Source organism: Corvus cornix, chromosome 1 (genome assembly GCF_000738735.6).
Source record: "Corvus cornix cornix isolate S_Up_H32 chromosome 1, ASM73873v5, whole genome shotgun sequence".
In the NCBI taxonomy this organism is placed as follows: Eukaryota; Metazoa; Chordata; class Aves; order Passeriformes; family Corvidae; genus Corvus; species Corvus cornix.
This window is the reverse complement of record NC_046332.1, coordinates 83,951,768-83,970,681: the sequence shown is the minus strand read 5'-3', so window position 1 is coordinate 83,970,681 and position 18,914 is coordinate 83,951,768. Positions and strand designations below refer to the sequence as shown.

At 38.8% G+C, this 18,914-nt stretch overlaps 1 long non-coding RNA gene across 5 annotated transcripts in view; it reads left to right on the top strand.

Moving 5' to 3' along the window:
• LOC109950905 overlaps positions 1-18,412 on the top strand; it is a 48,890-nt gene extending 30,478 nt beyond the window's left edge. For 2 of the 5 annotated variants that reach the window (XR_005604274.1, XR_005604246.1), the window contains exons 4-5: positions 15,067-15,097; positions 15,206-17,445. This is a non-coding gene — a long non-coding RNA (uncharacterized LOC109950905). Of the gene's footprint in view, positions 1-15,066; positions 15,098-15,205; positions 17,446-17,758 lie in introns of those variants that run through there. The other 3 variants (XR_005604269.1, XR_005604266.1, XR_005604249.1) reach the window with 2 other exon arrangements.
• The last annotated feature ends 502 nt before the right edge of the window (positions 18,413-18,914 follow it).

Sequence of the window (18,914 nt, the reverse complement as noted above, 5' to 3'; positions counted from 1 at the left end):
GGAGCTGCCACTGGTGTAAAGCCATTATATATATATTATAACTAAGACATCCACCTGCCTTTTTGAACACAATAAATCAGCAGCAAAACCAAACAGAAAACAAGAATTAAAAAAAAAAATCCCCAAACAAGTCATGTTTGCTGATAATATTATTCAAGACTAAAGATTCCTTTTGTCTTCCGTGTGATACTAAAAAACTCTCAGGCTGATAAAATCAGCAAGGACAGGGCAATTGTCATTGCTCATTTTATGACCTGCGGCATTGCTGCAGTGTCTCAGACTGCCTTGGCACCATTAGTCCCTAGACTGCTTCTGCTGATCTTAAAGAGGCTTTTGTTGGTAATCAGTACAGACTCTGGAATCCCAGGACACCACTGCTAGTTATGCTGAGCTAAAATCATAAGGAGTGCAAGCAATAACAAGCACCAAGGCCTGTGCTGACCCTTAGCAGCTGTTTATATCCAATCATAACTGAGCAAATGACTTCCCAAACGAAAAAGCATGTTTTTGGAACTGATAATAAATCAACCTTTAAAGAATGAGAAATACTTATTAGTTTTATTCTCTGCTAGGTTGTAAAAAAACCAAATAAGAACCCCTGCCTTAGAGCCAGACGGCTTTCACATATATAGAGAGATTTAAAGGGGTTGCACATCAAAAGGGGGCATTTTTAATAGTGCTCACATGACAGAAGAACACTACTGCATTTCTGAAAGTGATACACTCCAGCCTAATGAAAGGTAACTCACAGAAAACCAACTAAATTGCCACCAAATCTCTGGCAATTAGTAAAAATAAAACTTTTAAGTTCTTAATGGGGCAAAGGAATAATAAATAACATAATTCTGATAGTGTGAATTTCAGTGTCAGGGATAATGTGATAAAGCTGTTCTTACTTCAAAATGTTTGACTATAATTAATAACAGAAGAGATTTTTATAGCTGCAGGGAAGAGAAGGTAACAGTGCCTGCGTGAAGGGAGAGAGGACATGCTGCTTCAGTGCCAAAATCCCTGAGCTGTCCCGCTCCCTGTGCCTCCAGGGAGCCTTGGTGGGAGTTTTTGCCTGTGCCGGGGCCAGCAGCATGGCTGCTGACAGAATCCAAAGCCTCCTTCCTGAGCTGATGCACCAGGGCTGATTCTGGTGGGTGAAGAAGTGGATGGACAGTCATGTGTGACATCCTGATGATGGTAACCCTTTCTTGCTGGACCACATATTTAATATTTGCAGGAATAGCTACTTTTCTCCTCTTTCTCTTCCTCTGCATCAGCATTGGAATTTAATAGAGCTTATCAGGAACAGAGTGGAGGCAGGATTCATCTGTCTGAACTGTGTGTTTACATCTGAGCTGGCCAGCTCTTCTGAGAACAATTTGTCTCGCCCTCAAGACGACAACATGTTCAAATGAGCTACACAATAGAAGTACCTTTTGCTGACCTTAAAGGGAGCTGGTGACACCTATCCCAGGCAGAGAGGTCCGTATGGCAGATATCTTGAGCTTAGGTGAATAAAACCCCCTCTAAGAGCCATCCTCATATTTTCCTTATGTTGGTTATGAATCCTGGGTCAGGAAAAGGTTGAGAATATTAGACCAAGATGAGCAATATCATTTTTGTAGCTATGGTGTTGTTTTGAACTTTTGCAGACAACTGCCACACCCCTCTGATGTTTTCTTCATAACATACCAACTGCTGTGAGATTGGCACAACAGTGTAATATTAATAGAAGAAATCTGGTTTGAATAACCTTAAAGTCAATGCTCTTGTAAATCTAATAAGTACTTGGATATTGACGTTCTCATCCCCATCTGCAGAATTTAAAAATCTGAAATTCATTTAAGTCTTATAATTAATAAACAAAAGTCCTCAGACACTATTAGTTACCCTATATTTTTATGGTGCTATCCCTAAAAGGATATTAAAGTGCTTTGAACGTGGCCAGATCCCCTACAATAATGTAAGAGGAATGTTTTTCATTGACATTCTACAGAGAAACCAAAGAAATTACTGATACAGGCCAAACTTTGAAATGCTTGGATATTTCCTAAGGACCATTCTTGTGCTGATTGGAGGACATGAAAAGATGAGAGACACTATGGCAGTGGTACTAAAAGAGCAGCCTAGTCTGTAGGTTCGATGCGGGGGATAAGAATGCTGGAGTCTGAGCATGCAAAAGCTGCTTCAGGGATGAATTAGCAGGTGCTTTCGGAGAGTCATTTAGCAAAGCAGCTGCGAAATGTGTGCTGGCCTGAACTGGCTGGTAGAAGAGGTGAGGCAGAGGCAGGGAGCAACACTGGAGACTCCAGTGGAGTCAGTGAGGAGAGTGGACACATTTGCTTTCTTCCTGGCACAATTTGCTATGGCCTCTGCCAAGTGCCCAGTAATAATTAGGATATGCTAATTGGCAAATGAAGTATGCTAATGATCAGACGAAGCAGATGCTAATAAGATTGGCAGGGGTACGGTTTCCCTGCCAGCCAAGTAGGAAAAAAAAAAAAGAAGGTGAGAGTATGGGGAGGTGCCCAGCTGACCTCTCAGAAGGCCTTTGTTCCCAAAAGCAAGATAGTAATTTAGAGGGGTGTGTGTGGGAGCTGTTGTGCTGCCCTGCAGTAACCGGCATCCCTCTCATCAGGAGACTGTCTGCAGAATAAATGTGTTGTCTCTGACAGGGATGAACATCTCTCATCTGCCCAAAGTAACTGGATGGGAAAAGTCAGACATGTGGTAGCCATAGGAATATTTGGTATTTCAATTAAACTATCCAGGAAACACAAGGGGTCATATGTTTTTTTCCAATCATTTGTGCTATTATACATGCACAATGTAGGGACTGAACTCTCCCAACATAACAACATTAAATGGTCACAAATGGGTATTTCTTAAGAACTTTCAAAAATTTTTTGAGTGTTAGACTGGGCACCCTTGTGGGGGGACAAAGACAGATTTGAGAGATGCAAACAGGTAAGGCAAGTGAGAGGTCCTGTGGTACTGTCATTTGACTTTGACAATATCTGATGATATTTTCTTCCTTAAAAAATCCCAAAATAGTCTGTGAGGCCCAACAGCTTACCTTTGGGTATATTAAAAAACCCCCAAACACACACAGGATTTTCCTATTTGGATATTTTCCTACATTTTGTAGAATCAACAGCAAAACTAGAGGTTTACTGTGGGACATTTGGAGTGAGGCCTTTTCTCAGGATCATTGAGGATTTGGGATGCTGCTGTTGGAGCTCATGTTCTAAATTTCTCTTATCTTTTATGAAGGCATATGCATACTTTGCTGTACTGAATTTCTGTTCACAACTTTGGATTTCACCTCCAGAAATTCCTAAGGTCTTAATAAAGACTTTAATGCTTGGTTAAGTCATTCAGGCCTAACATAGGAATTTTTTGAAAGTGCATTCAGATACTCCTGCCTAATTCCAGAACCAGCCAGAACCTCTAGGAACTTCATTGTTCGAATGGAGAGGTCCCCAGAGCCCAGAATCATGCTTTTCTATGTTTTCCGACCTGACTTGATCTTGTCAGGCTCATCAGTTACTATCACGCTTCTGCTTCACCCTAACCAGCTGCCAGAAAATGTTGTTTTCCTGTCTCAGTTCCCTTGAGCACTCAAGCTGTTTGATAGCAACCTTACGGCTCTCTTGAAGAGAGCTTTTAACACAACACAGTGGTAGTTACTGCTTTCTTTACAAAACCAAGTGGAAGACGAAATGGTAGGGATCTGATTTTGAAACAGTGAGAAGCAACAAAATTTGATGATCCTTTTCTTTTGCCTATAGGAACCTTTACTTCTGAGAAAAATACCCCAATTACCAAATTACGGAGTTTGGGAAAGCAATCTTCATTCCAACTCTTGAATAAAATTTTCATTTTAAAAGTGAGAGGGAATAAATTGGCACTGGAATCTTAAAGAAATTGAAAGACACTCCAGCAAGTTTCAACACCCTTGTGTGGACTTCACAGCAGACAGCCTCTAGCAGCTGTAGATACACAAGTGCATTCTGCATCCCATCACTTCAGTCAGTGGTCAAAAAATAAACACTGGGATGGCAAAAAAGACCATTAATGATTTTAACCTCAAATATTTTAGGAACGTGAGACCTGTTGCAGGCTGTTGGCCCTGAATTTTCCTTAGCTGTTCTGGAATCCCACCTTTTGGGGTGGAGTAGTATGTATGGTTCTTGCATGCTTCCCTCTAGGATTTATATCAGATTTTAGACTATCCCTGGTGAGGACCATGGATTGACAAAAGTTTGTGAAATGCTTACTGTGTTGAGTTTCTGCCAGAACTGATTCTATCTAAATAAGATTATGCAAGGGTAAGTGCTATCAGTTACTGAATTCTGAAGGAGGAGCTGATAACTTGTAACCTCCTTCCAGCTGAGGAGTTTGAGAGTCTTGCAAGATATATATGATTGCTAATGGTCCAGGGGACAGTGACAGCTTCAGTGGGATAAGCAGGATTTAAACTGGTGGAGTAGCAGTGGGACTATACAACAAGTCTTTCTACTTATGACTTTAAATGTGATTTTGGTTCACCTACTAATGTTTCTTCTTTTGTTTTCCTCTATTTTACTTGTAGATATTGAGTAGTTGGTAAACTGCTTTCTGTATGTGTCAGGTGGTTGACAAAAAGTGAGGCTCTACGAGAACTAAATATAAAAATTCAGTGACTTTGATTTGATGAAAATATTAAGAATTAAAATATGTTTCCATATCACTCAGGCCTTGATTTGAATAGTGTGGAGGTTTTTTGGTATCTGTATTATATTGATCAATTAAAGTGGAAATGGATGCTTCCTGTGAGTTACAAAAGTACATTTGGGTGGCTCTTATTGGGCATGGGCTCACCATCAGGGTCTGACAGGGCTGAATGTTGTGATGAAGAGGCTTTGGAGGAGAGCAGGAGGGGCTGAGCATTCCGCATCCTGGGACCAAGCTCAGGATGCCCACCCAGGGATGATGCTACTGTCTCTTGTGACAAAACTGACACCAGAAAAAGTGCTGGAAGCTGTATTTTTCTTTCTTTAGGCACTGAGCCTGCTTGCTACCTTTGGTAGTAGGGCTCACAAATATAGACAGGGAGGTGGACCAAAGGAGGCTTAAACAACTTTCAGGGACTCAAAGGCAAAGTGAACAAGAATATAATTTACTCAGACTTCTTTACTTTCTGCTGGGGGGTCTTTATTCTCATCCCCATCATATCTAGGTAATAAACACTGTTCTCTGCTGCATTCAGCTATGATCTTTTTCTCATAAAGAAATGAAGTGTGTGAACGAGCTTGAAGACAAATTTTAAAATATTAAAAGCTGTCCTTCTTCTCAAATCTAACTCTTATGTTAGTTGTTTACATACATAATTTAATAACATGCATATATTTTTTATATATTATTCTGACAGTAATAAATGAAACCAGATTCAGGAAAAATATTCTGGTACATGGAATCTCAAAATACACATTTGCATTGTTAAGGTACTAGTGTATATTATGTAGGGCATATATTGCTACTCGTTGTGGTTAGTGGTTAGTATGACTATCATGTTTTTGCAGTATTACGTATCCAAGAAGATGTAATTTTTTTCTATTCCTTTTAAAATCAAATTACAATGTGACATTCAATAAAATATCTTTTGTGCAGCTAATAAAAATGAGATCCCATCTCACTGCTTTGACAAATAAACCACACAAGTCAAAATACTGCCTCTGATACAGTTTATAGCTTAAGCTTTCATGTCAGCCTTTCCTATAAAAAAGCCCCATTATTTATTAATAGCCCTCTATGTCTTAAAAGTTTCTTTTTCTTGTGTGGAGAAAAAATCATTTGCCTTTTAATGGGGTGTCAGATTTGTTTTCCAAACCTTCTAAAAGGTTATCGTTGTTACATATGGACAAGTGCTTTTTTCAGAATCAATGTAAACTCTGTTACCAGGGTAATTTACTGCAGTCCCCTGGTAGCTGTACGGAAAACTTAATTTCACCATTTTGCAAAGTGGAGGGGTGGGACTCTTTCCTTGTGGTTAACTATTTTCACATGGAGTGAAAAGAAAATGCATGCTTCTAGCACATACTAAATAACTGATGGGCTCTTACCCTCTGTTTGAGTTCAGGGCACACTGGCAGTCTGGTAGGGTTCATGGCATAGGAGGATGACTGACCCAATTAGATATACCATAAAACCTTTTGGCAATTAACTCCCAACTAACCAAAAGATTCAGGCTGATACTAAGAGTGGATAATAAAAGCTTGTTAAATTTCTGTCCATTACCCGCAGACATACACACACAAATACCTGAGCCATATTTTTGATGACAGAGAAGTCTGTATAAAGAGAAGAACGTTCTATGAAAGATCCAGAGGTGTCAGCTTTGAGTCTGTCTTGAAGTCTGAGTTGAGAAATGACATGAAACACAAGTAAATATCAAGTTCAGGGTTGTGCATTTAATTAGAGCTTGAATTAGCAGCTGCAGTACTTTATTTTGAAAAAGGCAATAATAGCAGTATTTTTTCTCTAATAAACACTACCTAAAAAAACCATCCAAACCCAGAAGTCACTAGGAAATACTTATGACCTGAACAACATTTTTAGATTAAATTTATTACCTTTTTCTAGTAATTTATATTAACTTGTTTAATTGCCTAATGTATTTGGAGGTGCTGCCTACATCTGCACACTGAAGAGTGGGTTTCACAAAAGGCATCAGCTCTTTAAATGCGACAATTCATCATTTTTCCACCCCCACTGGTGGCTGTCCACCAGACTGAAGACAGTTCACTACATCTGTGCTGTGCTTACAAGAAAGCAAGCTGGTAATGTCTGCTACCAAACCAAACTGAGGAACAGATGACTAGAATTACTGAATTTTGAAGCTCACACTTGTTCTGCACAGGGGAAGGATATGCAGCAATTGGCATAATAAAATCGCTGTTTTCATAAGGTAGAATGAAAAGGGGAATATAGATGATGGATAAATCTCATGCCACTTCAGATGCTGGGAATCCCATGTTCATGCAGTGTTGACAGACCCCAGATGGATTTTCCCATGGCATGTTACACACATGCTGTCCATGGAAGAGCATGATAATGCAAAGATTCATCAATTAAATTTTAGAACAACTGTCTAATATGTTAAGTAGGGGAAAAAAGTCCAAAACCAAGCAGTCTGAACTTGAACTATGAACTTCAATAAATAGTATGAAAAACCTTGGTAAATTTGTGGATGAGATTACGTAGCATTCATCACCTGGGAAGTATGGTACTGAATTCAGTGACCCACTGTGTCATATGGCTTGTATTTTATGAGGAGCTGTCCCATAGGAAGTTTTCAGTAAGGTGTCATTTTCATCTTAAAAAAAGACTTTGTCAGACTGTCCTGGATCATTTTCAAATACGAGTTTTTGAAATGAGATGTGGGATCTAACATCCTCAGCACTTGTCTGGCTGCGCTCTGAGAAATACCACCCACTTACATGCTGAAAGCTTCTGAAAAACCTGCTGATGTTCACTTTTCAGCGAGCTCAGTCTGCAACTCTTCTCCCTCAGAGAATCCTAAATGTAAGGTGGATTTGTGTGTATAATTACTTTGGAACTTTGATTTCCAAGATCAGGAACACATTTTTGGGAGCATGTTTGCCCCACCATCTCCACACCCATGTGTTTGTGAGACACTATCACAGACTATTTATTATTGTCACTGACAGGAGAAGGAAAGATGTGCCACATGTCATTCCTCAGCTCATGTCTGGAAGCTTGACTTCTGGTCTCTGTTTCTTTCAGGATATATGAATCTACAAGGCATACTGCAGAGCAGAGCTATTCCATGAGTTAAAACTAATCCTGGCAGTGTAGCTGAATAAGAGTGGACATGGTAGAGGAAAGCTTGAGCTATATGCATTCACAGATAAACTTCTACTTCATCTAGCTCTTGTAGAGACTGCTTGGATGTTTGTACCTTGCATTATAATCTGAGTTTGCTGCCAGAGAAACTTATGACTGTACATTTATCCTCAGAGTATGAAGCTGTATTATAGTCAAACCCCAGAATTTTGGCATGTGAAGGCTGTCTGACTGCTCCGTGCTGTTGAAGTAGCGAGGTGATTATGCAAAATCATGTCCTTCAGTCTTCGGACAAAACACCTGGAATCACTACAGACCTTGGGTCTTCCTTGTGATAGATATCCTAAGTAAGTAAGAACTTGGCATAAAACAAAATCAAATCAAAGCTCTTTCCACATGGTATCATTGCACCATTCAGCTATGACATGGACATGTTCACAGTTTCTTTCCTAGAACAATTTTATAAGCTATTTGTTGTTGGAGTCTGGACTTGTTGCTCTTCCTTACAATAATGTGAGCTAATGTGTGACTGTGGCAAGCCCAGAAAAGGAAAAGTCTTTGTTCACCAGTTTCTTCTTCTCCTCATGGTTCAGGTACTACTGCAAAACTAAAGGCCACCATGGACAGAGGTACTGAACAGTAAGTCTTTTTCTGGACCAGAGCTACCACTCAGGCACTCCCGAAATGCACAGGAGCTGTGAGGGGATCAAGTGTACTTGGTTCCCCCATGGCCCCTGCCTGTTCAGATGGATGAGACAGTAGGACATTCTGTATGCTGATGGAAATTTTCAAATAATTTAGTCTCTGAAAGAAATTTATTTTCCACTGAATATTAACAAACAGATTTTTTACCAAACTGAATAATTTGTTCAAAAACACATAGATTTTCGGATAGTGGCAAAAGATGAGTTCCCAGCTGAGATGGCACTTCCTGACAAATATCATATTGCTCTACCAAAGCAGATGGCTTGTCTGTCATACTGTTGTAATAATTATTTTAACATAGTGAACATTTTTTTTGCTTGGGTTTTTTTTTGTTTTGTTTAGAAACTCTTCATCTTTAGAACTGTTCCTTAAAATTCTAGATATTACTACTACTTCTTTTGTCGCACTATGGCAGTCACACAACATGAAATATTTTTGCTTGGACTATTAGAATTTGGCAAAGTTACAATATCTGAAAATTAGGCCTTATAATGGGAAGTATTAAATAACTATAACTCACTAAGTGGCTCTATCTACACAAGCTCAAAAATATAGGTGTAAAAACAGGAAAGCTCTCCTCAAATACAGCACTGCATTTCCATGTGATTGTACTTTTTATCTGAACTTATGCTGGGGAAATGAAGTCATTGGAAGGTCAAGTGACCCACACAAGGTCACTGACTGGCAGTCAGAGACCAAGTCACTATCACTGCCCATGGAAGTTCCCAGCTCTGAGCGAAGTACAAGGTAAATGACACAAAGGTACATCTTCTCTCAGTTTCCATTATGTTTCTAATCTCTCTTCACTACAGTAATGAATGATAATGAGCTGCAATCTTTTCTCTGGGTTGTTCTTGCTGCTGCAACGGTGACACTTATTGTTACAATAAAGATATAAGTGGAGAAAAAAATTGTGCTAAGTGGTATTATGAATAAGTAAACCTAAATAACTTACAAAGAGAACAGCAGTTGCAATAACTTGTTAGAATGGACCGTCTTATTCAATGTGTCCACGTCAGGCAGGTCACCCTCTCCTTCATCTGGAATTGAAAATACTGTGCAAAAAAATAGACACGATTCAGTAAGTTCTATTTTATGTAAGCAAATCTTACTAAGGGAAGGATGGGCAAGGACAGGTACATAATTGACCTGATGATATTTACTACACAAAACCGGAAACTCAGTTAACCTGACACTGAGGATCAAGCTCTTGTCATGCAGTTGCACTTCAGTGCTATAACATTAAGCATTTCAGACTCACAGGAAACCAGTTTTCAAAATTGCTAGTAACTCAGGTCAGTTTTTTAAGAGAACTCAATATGCAGCAAAACTTCAAAAAGTTTTCAACCCTGCTCTGCACTCAGTGTCTCCTTCTGGGCAGACTGTGATCTAAGGGGATTGTTGGGTGCTGATCCCCTTATCAAGATCTGATTGAGAACATTGTGCACTTTGTCCGAAAAGAAAGGGAGTGAGAAGGAAGCAGAAAAGAGTCTTCAGCTTCCCTGTCTCTTTTTCTTCCTCACCATCCTTCTCTTGGCCCCCATGCCTTCTTCCTCTGATACAATACTTGCATCTCCAGCACAGTTCCAACCATAAAGAAATAGCATCTCTGAGGTGGAGCTGGAGAAGAGTGTGTGTTAAGGACAGTTTTGGGGAGAGGTGGATAAAAGACTGCAGTCAGCAAAGCTGATCCCCCCCTGGTGTTAGTCTCGAGGCATGTCCTGTCCCTGTGCTCTTGTAACAGTATTAGCCAAGTTGGCAGCTGGTGAAAATTCAATAGCAATAGAATCCTTTGTGTATTTTAGCAGGAGAATATTCCATATGTTTGATCCGCTTAATCATCTTATGCAATGTTCATGTTCTTGCTTTTCCTTGGTCTGCTGAAATCCTATATCTTCTGTTTTTTTGGCCAGTTGTAAGTATATGTGTTTGTATGTGCATGTGCATGCAGTTCACCATAATTAGTTTATACTATATCAGATCAATTTTTTCTCCCATCCCAAATTTATAATTTACATTTTCATCATCCCTGTAATATCTTATTTTGGTAAGTCATCTACTGTTTTCTTTTCTATGTAAAATTAGCATCTGATTCCTATAAGACCACACATACAGAACCACTGATAAGCATAACAAGTCCTGTAAGGAGTCATGAGTCTAACTGATTGCTTAGAAGTCCTGGGGATAAAGGAAAGGAGTAGCCAAAACTCACATGGTAGGGCCATCTGCACTGTCTGTACCTGTTTGGAACTGCCTAAGTATGTGATGTGTGTGATGGGGTAAGGTGCAACTTGAGTTGCTTATATTTATGCAACTCCTCCCATCTATGCTGTCACTAAGTCCACCCTCTTCATAAAAAACACCCACTAACTTGCAGATCTAACATTTTACCATGACTTTGGTCTAGCTGTTGTGCTAGTTCCTTCTGTGAATTGCCATTTCTGCTGGAGAATGGAGGGAGAGATATTATATTAAAATAATATTTTTTTATATTTAGCTACTCATTTTCTTGGTCTCATTTGAGAACATCAATTAAAAAGCCTATTATCTGTTTAAAAGAACAATTTATTACAGTCACTATTTTTCTCCTACCATATGAGTTAATTAAAAAAGTTTAAAATGTTTCTAAGATTTTTACCCTTTATTTTGATAAAGTCTGGTTTATGAAACAGGATTTTTCAGTGGCTCATTAAGGTAATTAAATTTAGCACTTTTAGTTTAAAGCACACTGATAGCTTTGCAATACCCATTCCCTCTCTCTGTCCATTCATGTTATAAAGCTTTAACTCTTACAAAATACCTTTAAAAACCTCTGCTGGTTTTGGTGGTGTCATTCATATCAGGGAGAATCCCACCAAAGTGGCCATGCTGGTGAATCATGACCCTTAAAAGAGAGCCACAGTAGAATTGCTATTTTCCACACTTGAAATGCTTATTACCTCTGTTCTGCTGTGGTGTACCAAGTGTTTCAAACCTTAGAGAAAAGGATCATGAAGGTTCTGCTTTCTTGAAGGACAGCTTCTACTCTTAGGATAGTAAGCAGCAAGCAGAACTGTCTAAACAATCGATTGAATTTTTATGGTTTCTGTGGACAATCTGTATAGAAACTTTTGGGTTTCTTGAAGACGTTTGTTTTTCTAAGTAGATTCATGCTACCCTGAAATATTTCTGGTCCTACAGATTTGTTTTGAGTATTTGATACATGAGGCTGGACCTTTGCTGGTTAATTTATCAGCTACATCACACAATATTGTCTCTGTTTCTATCTGGAATGAGCATAATTCTTCAAATTGCGTATCTGCTGGGAATACAGCGTTTCTGAATTCACAGTTTGTATTCTATGAGTATACTGTTGTATTCATTTAACATTAATTTTCCATGAATGTTTCATGTACCTTGTACTGCTTAATAACATGGAGAGACTTTATGTATCCAAAACACTTCTTGTGGTGTATTTGGGGAATTTATAAAGCTGTTTTTACTACCCTTCACTAGCAGTTTGCAAACAGAATTTTTCAAGTAGCTTCCAAACTCCTCTCTTGCAACCTGTTCTGCATCCTTCATGGGTCACTATAATGTTGCTCTGAAAATTCATACTTAAATTGAAATATCTTCTGAAAGTTGATGCAAAAAGAAAACTAAACCCACTTTCTCCTTTATTTTGCAAGGCATTGGCCCAGCTAGGGTCAATAATTAGGAGATGCTTGCTTTTTCTAACAAAAATGTTCTGAGAAAAGTAAATAATGGATTTTTACATGGATCCTGCTTCTGGCCCTTTCTGGAGAAGACTTCTTGTCTTGTTTTTCTTCCAACATGCTGGGTATATTCACCTAGCTTCTACAGACAAATATTAAGAGCTATAAAACAAACTATTTCCTCTGTCTATGTGTCTGCATTTAAGATCCATTCCCATCTTTTTTTTCTCTTTCTCCCTTCCCTTACAGGAGTTTTTCCCTTTCCTGTGGTCGTACTGGTACAAAGGGCTCAAGAAGGGCAGCTTTCCTTTCTTATTAAATTTAAGCAGCAATAGCAGCAATAGCAGTTGGGCTGGCAGTGCTGGAAGTGGCTGTCCATCCCCCTCCCTCTCTATCAGCCCCTCGTACCAGGCAAGTGCCCTCAGATGCCGCACATCTGGGGAGAAGGGGCCAGTTGAACCACTACCCTATATGTAACCCCAGGACCCCCAGTGGTGGTTTTCAACTGTATTCTGAGGGATAGGGGTCTTTCAAGGTTGCAACCTTTCAGAAACATGGCTTTGATAGGGCTGTCATCAGCCATCTGAAACAACCTTTCTGGGAATGCCATCAGAGCCTGGTAGTTAGGCAGATGTACAGAGTCACTGAAGTACCTGTGGAAGTGCGGTACGGAGAGCTGGATAATCATACATTTTACACTTCCAGTTTTTAATCATGATATACTTGCTTGTAAAGATAATTTCAATAGGGCTGCACATTATTCATCTTTAGGGAAGTCTGGTGGCTGCAGAAATCCTAAATCACAGCATTTGCTTCCTGCCTGATGCTAATTTGGGCCAGCTCCAGCCCACGGAGTTCCTTTTCCATTGTGTCATTTCATTACACATTTACCCACACTTCTCAGCTAGTAAGAGCCTTGATATACAGCCTCTTAATCTAATACTGATCTATTAAAAACTACACTCAGTATTTTAAAGTGTTAGACAACAGATGGAATTGACAGTTTTAATAGGTAGCAACTAACATCATCTCCCAATCTACACCTCTGTATTGGATTTCAAGCAACTGATATCACTGTGGACATGTGCAGATATGGAGCTTGCATTTAAAGGCAGAAATTCAATCAATAGCCTGTCTCTCAACAGAGTTTACTAGATTATATCAGTTAGAAGTGACCATCTGGCCTAATCTTGGGAGTTCTGAGATATCATGTAGATCTTTTTCACTAATGTCATTTTTATTTGGTTAACATTAATAAACTGTAGCAAACATTGCAAATCTTGCAATCTGAAGCTGTAACTCAATTTTTGCCTTTTACATGAGACAAGTCAAACATCTGCTTCTCTAGGGGGAACGTGTGTGAGAGCCAGCAAAAGAAAGATGCAATCGCTCTGAAGATTTTACTGTCTTTCTAGGTGTTTTGAAATGATGGAAAGTGGCAGTCTTTTTTATTTACTCAAAGAAAAGTGTGTTACTAAAGGGTATCCAACAACTAATGTGATTATTCCTATGAATACAAAATATGGAGGGAAATATGTAGATAGCATTCTGGGGGGTTAAAGTTTCAGAGTATTCTATGACTGCGATAAAAGAAGAATGTACATTACATATTCATCTACCAGATTTATGCTGCAAATAAAGTCTAACTTTTAATCTGGTACAGTCAATATATATCAAATATCTGTGAAGTTGTTTAACACTGTCACAGCCAGAATGCATAGACTCTGAAAAGCCTTTTTTAATACCAGAGTCAAGAACATTCTCTTTGGTTCTTTGGTCCTTTAAATTTAATTTCAAATTCTATTCTGTGTTTGGCTGAACACCATCGCTATTAGAAGTTCAGAAATTTTCTGTTCACAAAAAAGAAAAATAAATGTCAGTGTTCCAGGTCTAATTATAACTTTGTACTCATAAGTGGCACAATAGTGATTCAATTATGAAATTTATTGTCACTGGATTTTGATCTTGCAAAGTAAAAATCAGGAGTGATTTCTACATGGACCTAATGTAATCAAACCCCTTGAAATTCTGGAGACTCTTCTTTTTTGCCTTTGTTTAATTGTTGATCAATTGAAATTTTAAAAATTTCAAACAGCGAAGGGGTACATAATGAAAGCCCTTAGGTGGGGATGGGGAGAAGCAAAACAAGCAACATTGCTAAAAAAAACAGAACCAGAAGAAATTGGGAAAGAATATTTGGGAGCTTCATTAGAAAAGTATCCCTCAGGGCATCCTGTTGTAGGGTGCTGGGAAACCAGAAACCAAAGACATATGTCCTCTTGACATTGGTAGTCAGAACAGAGAGAAAGTGGACAAGTTATTTTGGCCTAGTTGCCCTCTTTTCTCCAACCAAAAAATGATGAGAATGATTTCTACTTGCCTTTGTTTTCAGAAACTGTTTTTTAATGCCTTCTAAGGATCCACACTGTGTTGCTATCACAAAGTGTTTCACTTACAAAATGGAACTAGCTGACTTTGCAAAAAAAAACCCCCTTACTCTGCCTCCCCAAAACAAAATCTGGAATACTGATGAGCCTCTTAAATCTCTAAAATAATAGTAAAAGGTAGAATTTCAGTGTTAATGTAAAAATGTTTCTAAACTGGGGTGAAAATAGAATCTGGAGAAGCTGCAGAATCATGGAGCATTATCTCTTACAAGTTAAATACTTTTTTTTTGAAAGAACAAAATTTTGGTAAAAACTGCCCCTGAAATATCCTGGATGAAATATTTTATTTTTCAAAAAAATTTTTTTTAGTTTATTTTCCTGTTTTTGGTAAAAGCTGAAAATCTGAAGTGGATTTCTGTTTCTGAATTTGTTTTTGGCAGCCTTCCCTCTCAAAATTCTTATTTAAACCAGGTAAGAAATATTGTTTCTTTCAAAATGCATCACAGGCAATGCTAACATAATTTTGCATAGGAAAGAGACTCTTAAGACATCTTTTTTTTTTTATTTTTTTGCTACCAGTGAGTCCAGCAGAATCCTGAAATTGACAATGGCCAACTCTGCTCTTCAGTGAAGATAAAAATTTTGCTGTGTTTGTTTACAAGAAAACTACTGAATACTTTTGCAGGAAGAAACTCCTACATTTACCCATCGCTAGTAGTTTATTGAATAGGAGCAGAACACAGCCAGTGGCTCCCTCCACTCTAGCAGGCTATGCACATACAGTACTTTCTTAAACTTTCTATTTCTCACTGTAGTTAATAAATCAGGATGCAGATGAGAGATTCATAGTTAATTTTCAGTAGCTAGCACAGCATGTCTCATCCTATAAAGTCCTGGAAGTCTTGGGCTGTGAATTCCTTGATACTGACAAGCCAAACAGCTTAGAAATTATAATTATAAGTTACAAGTGTCTTAAGGGTTGTTCTTCTGACATAAAACTAATTTCATGTTTTTATTCATAATGTGAAATAGACGAGAGGATGGGGCCTTATTTAGATTGAGCTCCCAGAGATATCACAGGCTCTGTGTCCTGATTATAATGGAAAAAGATCACTTACTTCGTTCCATGTAGCTAGTTGACTCTTCCTGTGTGCTTTTTTTTGACAATCAGGCTAACAAAAAAATGGGATTTCTTTCACTTTTCATTCCAGCTTTGTTCATAGACAGACATCTACTGGTGACTGTTGTTTTTTCCTTAATGGTAGTCATACCAGAGTGTATCGGGTTCTCTCTTGGTGAACTGGTTCTAGCCTGACACCTCCTTTTTCCAAGAGTGACAAGTGGCCGTGTGACTTCCTGAATAGAGAAGTGAGAAGGTGAGACCTGGAAGGATCCACAGAGAAAGCAGCTTCAGAGGGTGAGGAGAGTTCCTCTCTCCCTGAAAGAAAGCATAATGTTCTGGAGACAACTCACCACCCAAAACTCCTCCAGGGCTTCAAAGGCTCAAAGTATTCGAGGGGCATGCTATGTGTGTTCTGGCACCCCAAAGCTCATTACAGCTACATCCCCAAAGCCAATACCACTCACATTTTGGCACACGTGCTGGGATTGGGAGCTTCTAGGAGGCCCAGGGTGAACCAAAGCACATGGGGCTAAAGCTGAATCATTCCACAAGGATTTCCTCTATATAGAGGAAAACATGTCAAGCTAGATGGAGGAAAGAAGGCCAAGGGCTATAAGGCGCTAGTGAGAGAGAGAATGGGTTTCCATTTGCTGATTGAGCCTTCCTTCCGTGCCTCAGGAAATAGATTTGACTTGTGTGCACTGCTGGGGATTAGGAGTCACTCTACTCCAGTAGATGAGTTGTGCTGGCCTTTAGGTGCTTAAACGAGCTGTGATATTTTCAGTCTCAATTTTTCACATGCAGCTGAGGGTTGGCATAACTTAGAAGTCCACTTATTCCCACATAGACATGCAAGGTCAGCATTGGCAAATTCAGATATTGAATTTTAGCAAGGATAGGTGAAGCTCCTCTCATCCCTCTCAGAATATTCCGTGCTTTTATACCTGCTGGATTCAGTCAGATCTTTCTTCAGAGAGATTTGAAGTGGGAACTATCTCACAAAGATGTTGTGAGATTATGCAGAGAGAAAATTAGAAGGGTTAAGCCCCAACTAGAACTTAATCTGGCTACTGCTGTAAAAGACAAAAAAAAAAAGTTCTTACAAATACGTCAGTAACAGAAGGTCAGGGTTCCAATATGAATAGCAAAGAAGGGACTGAATGTATGCATTGGCTTTCTCACGCTGTGAGAGGTTAGTGGGAAATTTAATTTTTCTTACAGCCCTAACTTGCTTGAAGGAGTCCTTTCTTTTTTAGTCTTTCAGTAAGGAATAAGGAGTTTAAAGAACCTCGTCATAATTTCTGCGGTCATCCAGGATTAATTTAAAGAGGATCTCTGGACACGGATTTTTCTGACATAAGGTCTCCACCATAGAAAGATAGAGAACTGTACAAGGTTATCTACAATATTTGCTTGCATGTGGTACTGAACCAAGGCCTGACTGAACTGGATGCTATATTCATCTCTTTGGACAAGAAATATTTGGAATGCCTCTCTCGACATCCCTTGATGCTGTCCCTTTATATTGTCGATTATTATTATTATTATATCATAATAAATTTTTATCAGTAATAAAAATTTTGCATTACCACACCATTAAAAGTTTTTAATTGTGGTTACAAATATGCGGCTAGCAAGAATTTTTCTTGCTTCTTTCCAGTCCCATGACATATTTTTCTCTCTCATGGAAGATATTAGTAGAGTTCTATAAACTGAACACCTGCGACCTTGCAAATCTTTGTTTATAGTACAGTAGAAAAATATTTTGACAATGGATGTTTTAGGATTTTAGTCAATCATCCCAAGGGGTGGCTGATCCTTTGACCAATTAGAATACGAAGAAAAAAGTCTATAAAAGAGTTGTAAAATGATTAAATAAATCAATCTTGCTGCACAATTCCTGCCTGCTGGATCTCTCTTCTCCTCCCTGCTACTGTGGGACACCGTGATAATTATCTTGGGTTGTCTTCTTCTGTGTTACCTTTCACTTTCTTTTTCATTTTGGTCAGGTCTCTGTTGCCCTTGTGAGACTTGCTTGGATTGGACTGTGATGCATGTCTTGCTGGGCTGAGCCAGATTGTGGATGATAAATATCAAAGAAAAACAACCTGCAGCTGCTGGAAAATGTACTACAACCTCTGTGATTGCAAAGACAAAACCCTAGAAGGTCAACTGATAGAAGGTTTTCCAGCATATTCAGAAGGAAGATTTCTGTAAGGGAAATGAAAATCAATTGCAGGGTGTGTTAGAAAGGTAAGAATTGGTTAGTTTATTACATAGAGAGATCGGCTGGAAGAGAGTTCTCCATCTGGATTAGTTATTGCTCACAGAAACTTGCGCTCATGTCCTGGACTGCTGGTCCTTGCTGGGCCTATTTGCATTAATACAACTGGAACTTCTACTTAATAATAACAGGTAAAAAAATTCTCTAGGAATTTTATACTGATCCCTACGTCCTTGAAGAATACATTTTTAAAATATAAATAATTATTCTTACTATTTAAATTCTAAGAGAGAGAAAAGTGAATTTTTTTCCAAAAGAGTGTGTGCCAAGCTGATGGACAATATTAATTTAATTTAATAATATTCATGGCCTACATGATTTTGCACTACCATGGGTTTGAAAAGAAAAGTGAAGAAGTGAAAGGAAAGGGAAAAGAATGGGATAGGGAAAGGGAAAGCAAAAGGGGAAAGGGAAGGGGAAGGGGAAGGAGAGAAAGGAAAGGAAAGGAAAGGAAAGGAAAGGAAAGGAAAGGAAAGGAAAGGAAAGGAAAGGAAAGGAAAGGAAAGGAAAGGAAAGGAAAGGAAAGGAAAGGAAAGGAAAGGAAAGGAAAGGAAAGGAAAGGAAAGGAAAGGAAAGGAAAGGAAAGGAAAGGAAAGGGAAAGGGAAAGGGAAAGGGAAAGGGAAAGGGAAAGGGAAAGGGAAAGGGAAAGGGAAAGGGAAAGGGAAAGGGAAAGGGAAAGGGAAAGGGAAAGAAAAAGAAAAAAGGGAAAAGACAAAAGGAAAAAAGGATAAAAGGGAAAAGGAAAAAAAGGAAAAGGATAGAGGAAGTCTAAGATTTGCTTACAGGGAAAATACCTCAAAAGGGGATGAAATGGAATGATAGTTCCTGGGTCTACCTCCTACAGTCTGAAATAGTGAGGCTGGAAAGAATCGAGTGCCAG